Genomic DNA, 14,040 nt, shown 5'->3' with positions numbered 1-14,040 from the left:
AGAAGACAGTGCTTTATCAGAGGTTGTACATCAAAGGCAATCAGAATTCAGAAAAACAAATGTCAATATCGAATTTATTGTACCTACTTGTAGATACAATATCCAGACATCAAATATCAAAATCAATGCACCTACAATTAAAAAGTACGTCTGCACATCTAGTGATTCACCCACTCATTCTACAAAGGGAACTATACTTGGATCACAGAGATCTGAGTTAAAGTTGTATTCCTGTCAATATCGAGAGATGTGATTTATGTATAGTCAATTGAACTCAAACTTTCCTAATCTGAAAAATGAAAATAAAACCTCCACTGCAGGACTGTTGCAAAGATTGCAGGTATAAAGAGTTTAACACTGCGTGTAGTGCACTGTAATGTGTGTTACTGTATTCAAATGCCCGTTGAATCCGAGTGCATTGTTTTACATGGGGTCCCTAACCTTCAGGGCCTTACAATGCTCACACAGGAGAGGCCACTAAACTGCCATCCCTAATTGCAAGCTTGGCTTCTCTCCAGTCTGCTCTCGCAGATTCCATTAAAATACAGTCATCACTTACAAAAGTGGGAAGGATGGGAGGCTGAGAATAAGGAAACAAGTCCTTATAAAATACATCCAGCACTGTCCTTGCTCTGAGTAATATGCCCAAAGGCAATCAATAGCGACACCTACTGTGTGCAGAGCCTGCTGCCCAGCCTAAGTGAGGGCAGAAAGGCAAACAAAGGAGGAAAAGAGAGAAAATGACAAAGGCTGGAAGGCTGTGTCATCTGGAGGACACAATGATAACTCCCAAGGAAAGTGTCTTCCAACTTCAAGTGTCATACGCAAATTAATAAAAATAGAGTAGTCAAGTTTCCTGGAAAGGAACACAAGTTGTTCTTGCCACAAAATAGGTAATTATATGAGATGACTGATATGTTAATTTGCTTCATTTAGTTATATTTTACTACCTATATGTATCCTGTAACATCACATTGTACACCTTAAATACACAATAGTATTATTTAAAAATAAAAGGAATGAAGTGGATTTATAAGCACCTGAAGTGCACAAGAGTGTATTGTATGCTAGCATTTGTGTAAGTCTCTTTTAAAAGGGATTTTCACAGAGTTCATCTGTGAATGAAATAATTTCAGAAGAATATACAAGGAACAGTAATAGTAATTATGACTTAATAGACCAGTATCTTTAAAAGAATTCTCCACTTACTTCTCACTTTTTCACAGCTAGGTTCCAAAGTTTGTCCCTCAAGCATGTATACAAGCTTTTCTCATTCTGACTAGAGAGTAAATAAATGAATAAATAGTAGTTGAAACTATCTCCCCACTCTCCGTATCAAAGTACAGTGGCAGAAAGTGCTAAAAATGTTCCCATTAGTGATAATTAACAATTAACATCCACATAACATTTCTCATATACTTTGAAACTGTCTCTATAACAGCTATGAAATGGCTATTTTCATCTTCGATTTCAGGATTGCTAAACTAAGATTCCGAAAGTAATTTGCTCAGATTTGTGCATCTAGTAAATAGTGGTCTTGGACATCCACCAGACATGTCTTATTCCAAATCCCATGGCCTTTCCTTATATCTTCCTATTCTGCTTTAATTACTTACTATGTGCATGTGTTAATTTTTAAAGTTTGAAGAGAACTAATAATAAACAGTTTTAAAGGTAACAGGTAGGTAGTGAGAACAAGGAGACATCTTCCAACCTGTTAGGAAATGCTAAGCCTAGGAAAGAGAATCTCCTTCTAATCAAAAATGAAAGTACACCAAAGTACAACCACAGAGTGTCTACAGAAGGTTGCTGTAACCTAGAAGAACGCTATAATATTCAAGAAGTACAGGGGTAGTGTACTTCATAAAAAGTGCTTCCAGACCAGATCTTGGCAGATGGAAGCAATCTGAACAGAGCGACAGAAGTTTGTCTGGGCATGCCATGTCAAGTCGTGAAGAAAGCAACTCTGGGGGATATTTGATTGCCATGTGAGAGTCCTCAAAACCCCTGCAGAGAACCCTGGATAAGATCCAGCCATTCCCAGGGAGACAGGTATGTGCCTGGCACTCAGCTAGGTGATGGGAACATCTTCACACAGTATTACTCTACAACATCCTCCGCAACTCACAAGTGTCTCTGAATTCTCTGAGTCCTATCAAATTTCTGGAGTTTTGCTAATTTGAAGAAAACATTTGAGAACATTTGAACAAATGAGAACATTTTCTCATATGCTTTCTATTTGTAGTTCTTGAGGCATATAGCTGGTGAAAATAGAGAGAGGGCTTCGTGAACTGGAATGATTTCTTCAAATATTTGGGATTTGGGGGTGGCTTTCCCAAAAATTATTATGATAGCAATTTTTCCTACATAATTTTTCTTTGTGTAATTTTCATTATAGAATGTAATTTTCATTACAGAACAATGCAATTTTTTTCGCTTTATTACCTTACACAAAATAGAACCCATTATCAGCCTTCAGTCTTATTTCAATTATGCTAGAAATACTTAAAAATATCAAAACAAAACAAAAATCCCACATATTGGCGATCTATTCAACATCATTCACATATCTGATTTTATCTGAAGTTGTGAAAAATATTACCTTTTAAAAGTAGTAACTTCTGATAATCTGTGTAGGAAGAACATTTCCTGCTTTGTAGCAGATTAATTCTAAATTAAGAAGCCTGAAATCATCTTTGTTTTCTATCTAAAAATAAACAAGAAGAATGTAAATACTATTAGACACATGTTCCAATTCTTTTCAAATCACATGTATTGTTAAAATAATTTTAGTCCAACAGTAAGAGTATCTGTTTAAAAAAACTCATTTTGTTAAATTAGTTAACTCATGTTTTGTGTTGAATAAAATAAAACAGCAATAGAGTGTCTTCAGTAAAATATAACAACATAAATGTGTCTATTCTCACAGTATTCACTATCCTGGTTATAGTATAGCAAGAATACTCTTCAGCTAAGCCTGAATAATAATGACTTAGAGATAGTTCATATCCAATAACTAACTTTTCATGTATACAAATTATTTCAATGACTTCATTAAATAAAACATAATTCACTATTATTGTATAATTAAAAATCATGGTCTAGTACACTACTTCTAGAAACATTCCCAGATATATATCAAATAGAAAAGAAATCCATGGATACAAAGCTATTAAAAATACTTCTTTTGGCAACTGACAAAAATTAGGAATCATATATAGCAAAATCAGACCCATTCACTAACATTAAGTGTTTTCCTATCACAAAAGAGGAAGTGGACCCCCCATAGAGGGACTATCTGTATTCAACTCCCTTTTCTCTGTCTGCTGACTGAATGCAGAAGGCTGAGACCTTAGTGAATAGTACAGCCTCAGATGGAAAGTGTCTTGGTCCCTGAATCACCACGTGGAGGAAAGCCATCTGGAAACTGTGAACACTTGCACTGGCCCTTTAAAAAGAGCTAGAAACAGACTTTTGTTGCAATAGTTAAGCCACTGAAATTTTGTGCGTAAAAAATAGCTAATGCTATGCTAAATAACACACCAAACAATTCTCAATAGTGCTGAATGGTTAAGAAGTTACAGCATATTAGCCAGGCGTTGAGATGGGTACTTGTAGTCCCAGCTACTTGGGAGGCTGAGGCAAGAGGATTGCTCAAGTCTAAGAGTTTAAGGTTGTTGTGAGCTATGGTGCCATGGTACTCTACCCAGGGCAACAGAATGAGACTCTGTCATAAATAAATAAATAGTATATCAATGTAGCTAAATAGAGAACTACTTATTAGAGAAGTAGAAAACAAAACTATATGTGCAGATTATTATAAAATAAAATGCTATTAAAGAGTTGTCAGACAGTAACTGTTGCTATTACAAGCCATGAAGGAATTGATATTTTGAATGGCTGTTTTCACTGTTTCTTTATATCTGTTTTTCACTGTAAAGGGACATATGTCTGATTGTCAGGAAAGGGTCTCATTAAGAACCCCTCCACTTACACAATTCATAAGTCGGACAGAAGATTATCTATATTATGGACAAATATCTTTCAAACCTTTAGGACTAATCCTATTCCTCAACACTAAGTATAAAATAACTATAGAAAATTATCTATAATAATGAGTTGAAATGTCACAAACTGTGTAACTAGAAGTCATAGTTTTATGTGTGACAAGCTCTTTGCACTTCATTTGTCATGTATCAACACAGTTACGCAGTTTTTAATTTACAAAAAGACAGAGAAATCCACAGTTTGATTTCCAAGGAAAAGATAACAGTGTAGAAGCAGCCTGTCCCTATCTCAGTATTCTTATTCTCTCACCCCTGCTAGTTTACAGCTTGTGTCTGATCCCATGAACTAACAGTATCATGTATCAATGTAATCATCTCTCCTAAAAGATATCAGCATCTCTGGGGGGTCCGGTGTGGAGTTCCCATGTACCTAGAACAGTGTGGGACACATGTGAATTACTCACCATCTACTGAACAGATGCAAAGACAATTGCTCCATTTGGATTTAACTACACTTCTTTTCCAGAGGGAGTCTATTCTCCTTTCCCACCTAACCTGCAATTTCTTAGACCAATCTCTTGAAGCTGCTCAGCCTTCTGCTCTAAACCAATATACAGAGCAAATCATATAAAAAGCAATACAGAATTAACTTGAGATTATCAGGCTGATGATACAGCTATCACAGTGTGGAATGTTTTACAAAAAGAATATTACTGCTGGAGAAGAACTGTGAACACGTTTTCTAAGATTTCAGCAGACATCTATATCTGTGTGCATGTGACAGCTTTTTGTTTGGTGTTTGCCTGAGCCGCTTAACGCTTTTGTCCAGTGGAGGGACAATACTGCCTAATTGCTATACTCCACTTGTCCTACACCTAAGCATCCACAGCTTCCTTCTTTATTAGCTTCCCCCAGCAAAACAGAACCATGACACAGAACTTGAACTCAATCCAATTAGGGAACTTTTAAGTTGGAATAAAAGGAAGAGGCTCCTTACATACCTCGTAATACCTGCTTTCCAGAAATAGATCTGAAACATCCAGGTGGGTTGGAGCCAGCAAGTTCGCTTTCCTGTCACCAAGTAACTACTAATAAGAGAAAGGATGCTTCTGTATTACCTAGGAATATTTCCTTATCTGCCAAAAGAAACTCACGTTCCCCTCAAGGAAGCCAACCCTTCCAATCTCACACAGGTTTAATAGGTATTCACCACTAATCTTCTCCCTGGCACAACATCCAGAAAGCAGCGAGTGAACAACCCACTAACTTAGCCCTGGTTAGTAGATCATTGGTCTTTGTGTTCCCCACCCCCCCGTCCCTTTATATTCTCTTCTCAATACAGAAGTTACAGTATGGCTTTAAAAATATGGTCAGGTTGTATCACAGCCTTGTGATGGCCCCCCATTTCACTCCAGCTAACGATAGATGATAAAGCTTTTATGATCTGACCCCTGTAATCTCTGTCATCTCCTCCTCACCCTCCTCTCATTTTGCTTCAGTAATATTTACATCCTTGCTGTTAATCAAACAGGGAAGGCCACTCAAAAGCCCAGGCAAAGAATTTGTGCTTGCTGGTCCCTCTCCATGGAAGACTCCTCTTCCAGACACTCCCCAAACATAACCTTCTCAATGATCCCCCCAAGCTCACATCATCCCCCTTTCCTACTTTATTTTCCCCCCACACCATGAATTATCTTCCAATGTATGAAATATTTTCTTAATTTGTTTATTGTCTGCTCTCCTCTAGCATAATCTAAGCTCCATTGGGGCAGAAATTTTGTCTGCCTATTTACTATTACATCCTCAGTCCCTGACTCATAATAGGTATCCAATAAATATGCATTGAATGAACACATTAAGTGCTTATTATGCACAAAAACTAGCAAGCACAATGGTGTTACTTCTGTATGGACTACATGATTTTAGGACCAAAGCAACAACAGACAGTGTTTTGGGAGCAATGAAGTCCCAACAAATGAACATGTGATTGGGGTCTCCTCTGAGAGGAGAGATCAATATTCCTTATCTATTACTGCCTCAAGAACTCAAACTACTATAGTTTTCTCCCTCATTCTCTTTGTGCTCCCTACTGCAGGCAAAAGCTACCGTCACCTAGGGTTTTTGTTGGAGTTTGTTATTGTTGTTTTACTAAAGAAGATTATTTGAAAGCTATTCTTCTATATCTTGGTTTCAGATTATCTCTGTGATCTTTCATTAATTCCCAAGCACAAATTACCTAACCTGGGGCCACTGACTTTTCAGAAAGATGTAGCCATTAGACCCCCAAAGAAAATCAAATCTATTCCTAATTCTGATACCATTTGAGAAAACCCTGAATTTAAGATACATTTAACAACAAAACAAGTTGTTCTCAGGGTTTGTACTATGTTGGCACAAAAGAATTGGTTAGGCTTTTTTTTCTGGGTTTTTCTTTGTTTTTTTTTCATTGAAACAAGAATTTCAAAAACTAACCACGATATAAGGCTGCCCTATCTTTCCCTGAAAAATACTGGAATAAAGAGAATACTCACTATTTTCTTCTAGTCTCATGCTAAAGAGTATTGTTTCTTGAGAAAAATGCCATCATGGACAGAAAGGAATGCCCAAATATATTCCAGCATAGCACCTCACAATAATAGGTAGACAGTATATGTATGTTACTATATGTTTATGATAACAGTTCTACAAAGCAGGTTGGAGCATTTAACTGAACAAAAGCTGAGCTTCCAGACAGATGGAATTGTTCATGGTTACGAAGTACCAAGTAACAAAGCAAGAATAGAAATCGAGACTTGGAGACATGCTTCTGTTCTTCCCACTTAGCAATGCTGCACCAGGGCTGAGGCCAGTTCTGACCAAACCGTCTATTTTTTTTTTTTTTTTGAGACAGAGTCTCACTTGTCACCCCCAGTAGACTGCCACGACATCATAGCTCACAGCAACCTCAGACTCTTGGCTCAAGTGATTCTCTTGCCTCAGCCTCCTTAGTAGGTGGGACTACAGGTGCCCACCATAACACCCAGCTATTTTTAGAGATAGGGGTCTCAGTCTAGCTCAGGCTTGTCTCAAGCTCTTGAGCTCAGGTGATCCACCCACCTCGGCCTCCCAGAGTGCTGAGATTACAGATGTGAGCCACCCACCCATCCCTGACCAAACCTTCTTAGTGGAAACTCATACTTGGTACCTCCTGTGTTATTAAGGGAATGAATCATTAGTACTTGGGAGCAATGCTTGTCTGCTTTTACCAACATTTACCAATTCCTAGTAAAGAGATTACACAACACTCTTTACATTCAATCATTTACTAAATAGCTAAATTACTATTTTAATCTAATGTGAAAACAGCTTTGATGTTGTTACTAAGAAATAGCCATATACTTATTAGTGACTCGTACTCTTAAATAATTGATACTCTATTCATGTTGCAGCTTATAGGATGATGTTTACTGGAGCTCAGCTTAATTTTATTGCATAACTTGAAAGGCATAGATATTTATGGGATTTAAATCAGGCATTTTAAATTGGAAGAAAGCAAGTCATATTTCATAATATTAGAATCTGGTGAATAACAAATCTACTCCAACTTTTTCTAGCCTAGCCTTCTAAATTTAGCTGTACATGAGCAAGATTATTAAGATTTCAAAATAACCCCTGGATAGGTCTAGTTTTAAATGAAATAAGATCAAAGAACAAGAAAAATTATAAAAATTTGTTTCTAAGACCAAAGATTCAAAATGTAAGTTATATAGCCACACAATTCAGCTACCTTGCTCTACTCACCAAAATGCACAAGAAATCTCAGAAAGAGAAAGGAAGTTGCAGGTGCACTAGAAATTGGGAATATTGATGAATGATTTCCCAGTTTAAAAAAAAATAGTTTTTAATTCAAGAAATACAAGAAGGATTTTTATCATAAGGACACTTGTACTAGACTGTTTATTGCAGCTCAATTTACAATCGCCAAAATGTGGAAACAGCCTAAATGCCCACCAACCCAAGAATGGATTAACAAGCTGTGGTATATGTATACCATGGAATACTATTCAGCCATTAAAAAAAATGGAGACTTTACATCCTTCGTATTAACCTGGATGGAAGTGGAAGACATTATTCTTAGTAAAGCATCACAAGAATGGAGAAGCATGAATCCTATGTACTCAATTTTGATATGAGGACAATTAATGACAATTATGGTTATGGGGGGGACAGAAAGAGGGATGGAGGGAGGGGGTGGGGCCTTGGTGTGTGTCACACTTTATGGGGGCAAGACATGATTGCAAGAGGGACTTTACCTAACAATTGCAATCAGTGTAACCTGGCTTATTGTACCCTCAATGAATCCCCAACAATAAAAAAAAAAAAAAAGAAATACAAGAAGGGTCCTAGGTCATAGCTAAAGGAATAGACAATGTAATAGCAGATTTCAATTAAAATCATTGCTTACCTTAACTTCAGAACCAGTGATGGGGCAATGTGAACAGAAAAAATATATGTGAAGAAATAATGGATAATGGACAGACATTTTCTATATTTAATGGAAACTGTAAACCCACAGATAAAACAACTACAATAAGCCATAAGCAAAAAAAGAAAATAATAATAATAAAATTATACCATGGCACACCATTATCAATGCTCAAAAGCAGTGATAAAAAGGAAATCTTAGAGAGCTGGGCTGGAAAGCCAAGGAAGGGGGAAGGCATGCTACAGAGAGAGAAACAAAGATCAGGCTAATCTTTGATCGTATTTCTCACCAGAATCAGTTCAAATGAGTAGACAATGGAGTAACATGTTTGAGTACTGAAAGATTAAAAAAAAAAAAAAACTTGTTAACTTAATATTCTATATCCAGTGAAAGTATATTTCAAACGTGAAGGTGAAGTGAAGAATTTTTCAAACATAAAAGCTGAAAGAATTCTTCATCAGCAAACCCACACTATATAAAATATTCAAGGAAGAAGACAGAAAAATTAGGTATTTTCTTGAGGCAAACAAAAACATGATAAAATATGGAAATATGGGCTTAGATAAAAGAAATAAAAAAGACTGAACATGGCAACTACAAGAATAAGTATACAAGAGTGAGTTTATAACATACGTGTAAGCAAAATGTATGAAAACGATATACTTTAAAAGTAGAATTGTGAAATTACAATACTGTAAAAGGAATTGGTATAAGAGCACTTGAAAGTAAACTAAGTTAAATATGCAACTAGAAGCCTTAAAGCAACCAAGTAAAAAACAAAGAGTGAGAGCTAATAAACCAAAAGAAAAGAGAAAAAAGGGAACAAAAATGAATAGAGCAAATAGAAAATATGTAACATGATGATAGGCCAGACCTATCTACATCAACATCCTTATTAAATATAAACGTAAATGGTATGATAATCAAAATTAAAATCCAGAGATTGTCAAATTGGATACAAAAGCAATACCCAATGACATGCCACATATAAATAAGCTTTTAAAATATAAACATAGGTTAAAAGGAAAATGCTGAGAAACTATATACTAACAGTATATAGTACACAATAATACTAGTCAAAAGAAAGCTAAGGTGGTTAGCTTTCTTATATTATATTATATCATAAAAATATGTTTATATTATATTATATGGTTATTATATGGTTATATTAATATCAGAAAAATATGTTTCAGAGAAAAGACCATTATGAAGTATAAAAATCATAAATTCATAATATAAACATGTCAACTATCAGTACACCATAACACCACTACACATTTCTTCACCTAATAACATTGCTTCAAAACACACAAAATCTGATAGAACTTCAAGGAGAAATAGGCACATTTATAATTATTACTGGAGATTTCAATATGATCTCTCAAAAACTGATTAAGTAAATACAAAAATATGAAGGATATAGAAGGCTTGAACAAGACAATCAAAATACTTGACCTAAACATATATAGGATACCCCACCCAATAAACAGCAGAATGCATATACTTTTCAAGGACACTCTATTTACCATTAGACCAAAAGTCTCAATAAACATAAAAGGTCCACGTCATAAGTATATACTTTCATCAAGGACTTTAAAAGTTTTCAGATTAATTCATTCCATAAGATTCATTGATAAGATTCATAAGCTCACAGATGAGGAAAAATTTTCTTATACTTAGTGACTATTTAAAAAGCTTAAACTAGAGCCTACTATGCCAGGGCACCAAAAGAGAACATGCTCCTCAAAGTTGGGCTGAGTTCATAGGAGTAGTTCTCCACCAACTGTTGATCTAAAGAACATTGCCTCACACATACACAAAAGGCCATAAACACCTCTAGAGCAGTAAGAAAGTTGTTCCTTCTCCTTTCCCAACATCCCTTCCTAATCTCCTCTCATCATCCACTAAAATTGTCCTAGATTTTATCCATCCTCCAAAATGTAGAAGCAGCTAATTATTTTACTTGAAATGATTGCCAGTCTTCATTATAGAATTTTACATAAAATATGGTGTGTAACTGACAGCACTTCAGATTCAGATAGCAGCAGCATTTGAGGTTCAAAGTAGCAATTAGCCACAAAATTAGGTCAACAAAAGGTAGCATAAGTGATTACAAAGAAAGGGAACATTTATAAGATGAAAAAAATAGGATCAAGGGAAAAACCAGAACTATATTTCAAAATTATTAAACAAATTCTGTCATCTAGATTATCCCTCTTAAAAGAAATGTGATATTTTGCATCATACAAAGAAACATCCTTTGTAAAATGACCATATAACTGTTATTCCATTTGTCTTCTTATAATGCTTGGCTATCTTAACAAAGAAAGTGTTTTCTTGGCGTATGCTTTTTCACATCTCTATCCAGTCTGGCAATTTGCAATACACTTGATCCTTCTCACTCTAAATCTATAGGAAGTCTCAGGTCAAGCTGACACACATTACAAAGCTTTACAGCAGTGCTCAGACTCATGTCACTGATGAACAAGAATCCCCAGGAAGCCTCTCGAGTGCCAGCCCCTCCAGAGTTCATACTACTATTGAGTCTATACAGCACTTACCCTGTGGTGAGAGCCTTAGATTCCATATCGTCTAGTACACTGGGATGGTACTCCTGAAGGTCAAAGAGAGAGCTTCCCCTAAGCCAGGAGGCTAGGGGAGAGGGAGAGAGAGAAATGATAAGAAAGGGAGGAAGGTGAAAAGAGAGGGAAGTTGAGAGAGAGAAACATGTGTCAGAGAGCCACCATAAAGAGTAACCCCTGCAATAAGATTCATGGTGAGTTGGTTTTTGTTGGAAGGGGATAATAATTCAGGGCACATTTTTAACTGATGTATAATAGTTTATTTTCTGAGGATATATGTGATATTTTGACACATGCATACAATGCGTAATGATCAAATCAGGGTAATGAGGTTAGGCATCACCTTAAACATTTATCTTTTTATTATGTTGGGAGCATTCAACTTCTTCTCTTTTAGCTCATTTGAAATTGACAATAAATTATTGTTAACTATAGTCTCACTTCTGAACTGTCAAACACTAGATGTTATTTATTTTCATTAACTGCATTTTGTACCTATTCACTAATCTCTCTTCACACCCCTTGCCCTTACCCCTCCCAGCCTCTTATAACCACCAATTTACTCTTTATCTCCATGAGATCCACTTTTTCACCTCTTGCATATGATTGAGACATGCAATATTTGTCTTTATATGCCTGGCTGGTTTTACTTAACATAATGACCTCCATTTCTATTCATGTTGCTGAAAATGAGAATTTCATTTTTTATGGCTGAATAATATTTCATTGTGTATACATACCATGTTTTCTTTATCCATTCCTGCCCTGATGGACACCTCGGTTGATTGCACTTCTTAACTATTGTGAATAGTGCTGTAGTAAACATGGGAGTGCAGCTGTCTCTTTAATATACTGATTTTGCAGCAGTGGGATTGCTGGATCATGTGGTAGCTCTGTTTAGATTTTTTTTTTTTTTTTTAATTTGGCCGGGGCTGGGTTTGAACCCGCCACCTCCGGCATATGGGACCGGCGCCCTACCCGCTGAGCCACAGGCACCGCCCAGCTCTGTTTAGATTTTTTAAGGAATTTCCATACCATTTTCCATAGTGGCTGTACTAATTTACATTCCCCCCAACAGCGTATAAGCTCTCCTTTTTTGAGAGTTTTGTGGAGACTCTATGTCCTTCTTCAACCTTTTCTCTTCTTCTCTCCACTTAATTTCCCATTTCCCAGCTAGAAAGATGCTTTTAACAATTGTTAGAACAGGCTAAGCTCCTTCCAAATCAGGATCAGCTCACCCGCAGTTCCCTTTGCCTGGAATGCTCTTCCCTTGCCTTTTATCTTATGAATGTTAGATGTACTGTCTCTTCACAGAAAACTCAGTCCCTCCTATCCAATTATTTTCCAGTACAGCACCTTTTTAATTTCCCACATACATTAACATCATGCTTTTGTTTGTCTGTCTATGACTTAACTGCTTTACCCATTGGAATGTGAGCACTTTGTAAGAAGCAAATGTCTATCAAGATGGCCGTTGTGTCCTTGGGGACAGTCTCAAGGACATGCAATCTCTGTGCTCTCAGGACCCCACTTTTAGGAGGGTCCTGCACTTGGCTTAATACTCTTTTCACCACCTTAAATTCTTAATAATGTCATCTTTGAACTTGTATTTTGTAAGTGCAAAGAGACAACAGAGCAAATAAATGAACGAAGGAGATATATATACAAACTGTATGTTCACCATTTTTTTTGCTGCACCATTCACATACAGCATTTGCAATGTCCCCAGCACAGAATTCTGGGAGTTCAGTGTGACTCAAAGCAAGTATAAGGTAAGCCTATCACATCTATGGCTGAATGAGGGCTCTAACAGCCCCAAGATGACACCTTTTTCATTGAACCAAAACTTGATTAGAATACAGGAAGAAAGGCCATGGCAGGTGACTTACCTGATTATATCCTTTCTAACTCATGTTACTTCCTTGTATTAACTTGCCACTAAACATTCAAAATGATAGCATAGATTAAGGAAAAGGAAAGACAGGGCAACCCACAGTTCCTTTTCATTTCAGTCCTTCCTCACTCATCAATAATGCACAGGTAGACAATTTAATAAAATGCATATCAACACCTAAAATAAAACAGTTGAATTAGCTCTACATGGTATTTCTACTCTTCTGGTATGAAAGAAATGTACACACATATGTGAGCTACAAAATACAAACTATGTAATTTCAGCAATTCCTCATACCCACTAAATGCTCTTTTACTTGCATTTAAAACTAGCATTGCACAATAGAAAGATGAATGAAAAAGTCAGGCTTATAATCAAACATTTTGATATTTCTTTAATTAAAAGGGCATTAGCAAATAAAAACTAGAGCATAATAAGTTAAGAGAAAAAGTAGAAAAAGTGTTATAGTCAAATGCCTGTAATGATCCTTTTTTCCTAGTTTTTGAATAAAGGACACTGCACTTCATTTTGAGCTGGATCTCACAAATCGTGGCTATCGCTTGTTGAAATGGAAACCCACAGCATGAGCAGCAACCATGTTGGGTCCTCCACATTGCCTCTGAATGATTTAGGGACTTAATTAAGCTCAAGCTGATTGCTGTGCCATGGCAGATGAAGTTATGTCTCTGACTCAGGAATCTCATGTCTTCTGCTAGCATCCACAAAACCAAAACAGGCTAACTTATTAGCTTGAAACTAAGCTAAAATCTCTGACTCTGACAGTTTTTACACCAATCACAAACACAAGTACCAGGAAAATATACAAGATCTTCAATAGCCACAGAATTCCCAAGCAGACAAGCCTAGTTAACATCTTTTCACTTAATGCAAATTCTTCCCCTCATGATCTTATCATTTGTTGCATAATTTACTTTTGGTGACATCCTCTTTCATCCAATTTGGTCAAACCACACTAGTATCTTTGTTTTACTGTACACTTGAGGTAAGTAAAATGTTAACATTCTCCTTAATTTGTCTTTTCCCAAGAGGCCTCATTAACTTGAATATTTTCCATAATCTACGTAATTCATT

Source organism: Nycticebus coucang, chromosome 4 (assembly GCF_027406575.1).
Source record: "Nycticebus coucang isolate mNycCou1 chromosome 4, mNycCou1.pri, whole genome shotgun sequence".
Lineage (NCBI taxonomy): Eukaryota > Metazoa > Chordata > Mammalia > Primates > Lorisidae > Nycticebus > Nycticebus coucang.
The sequence above is the reverse complement of the archived record's forward strand: the minus strand, read 5'-3'. Positions refer to the sequence as shown.